The sequence below is a fragment of the Xiphophorus couchianus genome, chromosome 6 (genome assembly GCF_001444195.1).
Source record: "Xiphophorus couchianus chromosome 6, X_couchianus-1.0, whole genome shotgun sequence".
Lineage (NCBI taxonomy): Eukaryota > Metazoa > Chordata > Actinopteri > Cyprinodontiformes > Poeciliidae > Xiphophorus > Xiphophorus couchianus.
In genome coordinates, this window is record NC_040233.1 from 22,202,329 (window position 1) to 22,208,328 (window position 6,000).

Below are 6,000 nucleotides of genomic sequence, written 5' to 3' on the forward strand. Positions count from 1 at the left end.
CTGCAAATGTTAAATTAAGTATTGAAAAACTTGTCATTTTTGATTAATATTTACAACAGGCAGACTACTTTGTTTCAATTTGTATATAATTTATTTCCTTTTCCAGCAGCCATTGTACAGCAAGTAGGTAGAGTATCCAGAAGTTTTTCTCAAGTAAGAGTAGAGATACTTCATAATACATTTACTCAAGCGTAGTGAAAATACTCAAAGTAATTTCTTTCAATGTAACTGAGTCGATGTTAAGTAGTTACTACTCACCTCTGTATAATTAGCAGATTATCGCAAGAAGCTGACATTAAAACTACAGGATTTATTTCTGGTGTTGATTTTACTCTTCAATGCACCAAACATGGTTTATATTGCAATTATAAGAATTTGTGAAGAAATATTTCAAATAAAGCCAAGCAGGATTGATAAAAGATCATTATAAACCATTGGACTGTATCAGCTGTATGACTTATAGCTTCTGTTAAATCACTTATTTGATACCTCTGAAAAATTACCATCAATCAGAAAAGCACTGCCAGGCTTTTAGAAATCATGAGTCATCTGTGATGACTCACTTTCACGGCGTAGACAAAAATAGTCAGGAGAGTTTTCAGATAATTTGCAGCACACACATAAAAGCATCCATTATGAATTCCTACATGTGATGTTTGAAGGCTTCTTCTTCCCTCCTGCAGTGATGCTCCAGATCCAGAGGAGAAACTGCAGCTCCACCAGAGGTCAGTGAACGATCATTTCCCAGCTTTGCTCCTGCAGCCCTGTTCTGCTTCTCTGAATTTGGGTTGCTATAATTGGGCATAAATTATGCAAACATCATTCATCTCTTGGTAATTCCTCTGTTATAAGTTTCATTTAAGCAGCTTGGATGCTTAATGAGCAGCTCAACGTTATTGAAAAACAAACATCATTTCCATGTTCTCCCTCCGTCTCATCCTGCAGATTTTAAGAAAGACAGGAAGCAACTTTCAAAAGATTTTTGTTGGCTGTGCCTTCACATGCCGTCGCTGTGCCGCCTTGAAGAGCGTTGAAAAGGAAGAAGTACTTCTTTTGCCTCATCTTCATGGAAGCGCAGCGTCTCATCTTTTCCCTTTACAGAATGTTCCAGCTGGTCGGAGCCACAGGCGCCAGAGACGGTTTCATGTTTCATTTCTGGGGATGTATTTCTGTCTCTCTGGTGTGGTTTGCTTCTCCATAGCGGATGTTCTCCGAGATTTTATACATGCGGCGACGTTAAACTGTGTTGGTTCCCTGGAAGACAAAGAAAGACGATGACTGGACTTTTGTAGTCGCTCACATGTCGCTTGGTTCTTTACGCTCAAAAAGCCCGGCACATTTTTAAAAAGGCAACCAAGTAAATTTGAATATTCATTGTGATTTTCAGATTTTTGTTGGCCTGTTGTTTAAATTACAACTACAGTTTGTGGTTGTAAGATTGATAAAGTAAAACGTTAATGGGAGGTAATAGTTTTACAAGTCATTGTGTGAATTATCATAATTTAAATGACTTTTTTCTTAGATTTGACTTTTTTTGATTTAAGCTTTTAGTCGTTCGTTATGTTGCTACATTTATTATTCTCGTGTTGGTTTATATTCTCTATTTTTACCTCGTTTCTGTCTTCCTGTCCTTTATAATGGCAGTTGGCAAGCAACGTTTTGGTGTGCATTACCGCCACCTACTGGGATGGGGTATAAATCGGGGAGCTAAATATTAAATATATTACACAGATTTAGAAACTAAGCAAACAAAGGATGTATATTCTCCAATAATTTTGTCTTCTGAAGATACTGGAACCAAAAAGAAAAGGATTCAGAAGTAGAAAGTTTAAAGGTCTTGTATATCAAGCTGCTACGCTCCAGTTACCTTCTCTCCACTGAATATTTGGAGCAGAATAAAATATGTCAGGTTTCTGCGTTTTGCTAATGTTTCCCAACTTTCTGCTCCCTCTCAGCTGCTTCTCATCAGTTCATCAACTCACCTGTTCTCCATCCAGTTCATTTTAAGCTGTCACTCGGTTTTTCATGCCTTTCTTTCTAGTTTCTCTTATTTTTAAAATCTTTTTTATTGAACTTACAAGCTACATCTTGTGTAGCTTGTCGCACTCATTGTGCCTTGCTGAGGGAAAGTTGAAAGGTAAGAATTGAATTATCTGTATTTATTTTATTCATCTCATCTTATACGTTTAACTTCCTCCTACCATAAAGCATAACCATATAAATGAGACAAAAAATAATTAAATCTGATTTAAAATTAGCTTAGGTCTACTGCCATGGCCTCGTTTGTTTCCTGAAATTAAGTTACAAGTACAATAGTGTTTGAATAATGTAATTTTTTTACATTGTGCTACTTATAATAGTTGCCATTCAATAACTTTTCATGATATAGCATTTTTAATATTTAAATGATACAAATAGAGTCCCGACCACTTTTTTGATCACATGACTCACAAAGTAGGAAACATTTTCGGAAAGAAAAAGAGAAGTACAGTAAGTATCACCTTTTATTTGAACCTTTTTTCTGTGTTGTAGAACGATTCTTCGATATGGTGAAGCATAACATGTCCACTCTGTTACCTTTATTTATATTGAAAGCTAACACTTTTTGCAGTTTTAAAAAGGTATTAGTAGTAAATGCATTAAAAATCTTTCTCAGAGATTCTCAAAGTGGGAGATTAATTTTTATTATAGGATTGGAAATGTCTTGACTTTATCTGAAAATGAGAAGGTCAGAAAAGTTTTTTTCCTAATAAAATTCTTGCTTACCGACATTTATTGATAAATCCATCTGTCATTAACAGTTTATCAGGCAATATTAGTGTGTCACCTTTTGTCCAAACTGTCATTATTTTTAACATTTAAGCTATTTTTATGGCTAGTTAGAGTAAGGAATGAAGGAACTGCTTCCTTGCAAAATAAATTATTTTATTGTATTATTTTTCCACAAGATGGCAGACTGGAGTAAGCCCAATTTTTGTTTTTTTCCATCCCCCCCAAGAGATTCCATTAAGCAAAAATAAATTTGCATGAGAACTTAAATTACACAAGCACAATAGTTTTATATAAAACCTGCATTCATCTTATTCCTCATCCTGCATGCGTACAGAAACGGACGGATTTAGCATCACAAACACTCTCTATGAAAAATGCATCACACTGTGACGGCTGATGAAAAATTAAGACTCATATTTGTTAATTTCACCAAGACGCTTGCTGAGATGCTTGCAAACAAGCCGGTAAAGCAGAGTTCAGCGCTATAGTCTTTATGACAAACATGAGTTTTGCAGATTTACAGATTTACGAACAGGTCAAAGGTCAACTGAAGCAACTGGGCCACAACAGCCTGTTTACATCTGCAGGGACCGGATTATTCCCTTCTCCTCTCCCTGCACTCATATGGTCACTGTTCACTCTGCCTGCCACGCTTTGCAGCCGCTGCTTGGATGCTAAAAGATTTCACTTGTTCCTTTTAAACTTTCCATTCTGCAAACTTTAAGCAGCTGCAACTGAACCATCTTCAGCTTTAAATGTAAACTATCTCTGACAGAATCTGACTTGAGCCAAATCCTGGATACTTTGAAAACAATGTTCCAGTTTTTACAGTTCTTTGCAAAAGTTTTTTTAATAACTTTAGGAGGCAAACTCACACGAGTGCGTAGAGGTAAGGGGAGCTCGATGTCTTAAGTGTGGCAGGAATTTGTATTCAAGTACTTTTGCTCCAAAAACAGAATTTATCCTTGACCTTTATGATCTTCATGATGCTGTTTGTTCACTAAAATTGTCTGACAAACCTTGAGGCCTTCAAAAACAGCTGAATTTACACCGAGTTGGAGTCTTACTTCTGAGAGCAGCATAAAGTTTATTTTTTCATATCTGAATGTAAAGGGCTGAACAAAAATGCATGACACTTTGCATATTTTTATTTTGTTGCAAAAAAATTAAAAGCATGTCTCAGTTTCTTCCCACTTTCCAACTGTCCTCTAATTTGTGTTGGTGTACCACCTTAAAAGTGACCTTGTACAAAAAATTCACGTTTTGCATGTTTTTACTCTTCCAGTTGACTGGAAGTGACGGTACTCTCAGCTGATTCGGGGGGGAAATACAGCGCTTAAAAAAAAATAAAAAAGAAGAAAATCCACCCAGCCATTTTTTGGCAACGTTTTGCTTTGGTGTCCGGAAAACGAGCCGTTTCAAAAACCTCCTGGTTGTACTATGCCGTTGCCTAGCAACCCCAGCTGAGCCCAACCTGTCACCTAGCAACCCAAGCGGAGTTCCAGCACGTTGGGTCAGCTGTGCAATGGCTACTAGAAAAGACAAATATTTAATTAACTTACGATTTAGAAACCTCCTGCTGTTTGTGCAGGAGGCTCTACTTTTGCTTTTCAAAGATGTACGGTTGTATAATTGCACATCTGTTTGCATGTGTGAACGTAAACATTGAGTTGGGGGGACATGGCCAGCAGCAGCTTATTTGGATTTAAAGTGACACAGCGACCTAAAGCAGCTCATTCTGAAAGATGAGATCAAAATAGGAAAAACTGAACAGACTAAAATCTCATCTAAAAATAATTTTGTGCATAAAATACTTTATATATTTTTTTTGTGTAGCCCACTTATCCTAACCTGGTCAAGGAAGCATAATAAGTCACCTTTTTAAATAGCTGTAATGCATAAAAGCTTGTCATTGTAAAGATGAAGAGAATATATTTTTGTACATTTCTTGTTCTTGAATATTTTCTTCCCACTAAATCTGAGCCTAGAGGAAGCAACAGACCAATCAGCTGAAAATATAAAACTGCCTTTGATTCATGAATCCTCATGCACAGCAGGGGAGCTGAACCTCTCTGCTCCTCTGACATTTCTCCTTACAATCCTGACAGCTTGATGCACTGCCGACTTAGCACTCTGTTTCTGTTGGTGCTGCACTATTCATGGTAGGAAGTTGGGATTTGCAAATGAGTGAGAAACACCACATGCATATTTAAGTAAAACGAGACAGCATATTTTAAAAGTTGCAAGTTTAGTGATGTCCCACTGGTGGATATATTTAGCCTGGTTTTGCGGTTTGAAGGTGTTTTGCATCTTCACTTTTTTTTGCTCCACAAAGTAAAATTAAATACAAGATTACAGAGTCAGACATGGAACAACGGTGGCGCCGCGCTAGTGGGGGCGCCAAAACAATGCTGCTAAAAATATTTCTAGTCTGCATTTTCTGTATTTAAAGTAACCTTTTTATATAACTTTTAAAAAAAAATTTTTACATACGTTCCAACTATCACCATGTTGTGAGACAATCTGCGGGAAGATCGAGCTCCTTCACCTCCTGCTATTGCTTTCTGAAGAAAGGCTTTTCTGGCCAAAAACAACCAATATGAGCCAGGAGGTGGGGCTTAATGCTATCAGTCATCCTCATGAACGTGCTGCTAAATGTGCGAATGGTGGAGAAATGACCCACTTTTGAAGGAATGCTGTTTATCTGCAATCATGAGTGGCGTAAATGCTAACTAGCTTTAGCACTCACAGCAGGCTGTAGCGCAGCAGAAAGTAAAGGCGGGAAAGTGAGTGTGATTGACAGCGCTAGGACCCGCCTCCTGGCTCTGATTGGTTGTCTATAGTTAGCACTGGAAGAAGGCAGAGGCAGTTTTTTTGTTTTGTTTGTTTTACATATATTACTGTCAGAACATAGTGACAATGAATATATTAGAAAAAATGTAAACGTTACTTACTGCCGTTTTAACATCTGTTTGTCCTTTGAAATCCCCCATAGGTTGTGGCTTATAATTTGTCTGCATTCAGCTCAGAAAGTACTTACACAAACTGAGATTCTGATCTGTCTGCCTCAAGTCAAAAAAATAAAAAATAAAATCACTTTGAGATGTAAATCTGACCTGAAGTCAAGTCTCCATCAAAGTCAGTCACATTTCTTTCAACTCAGAAGAGGGGAAACTGACGACCTTTGCATGATCAAACTGACGCCCCGTTGCATTGCATATAAGTCTG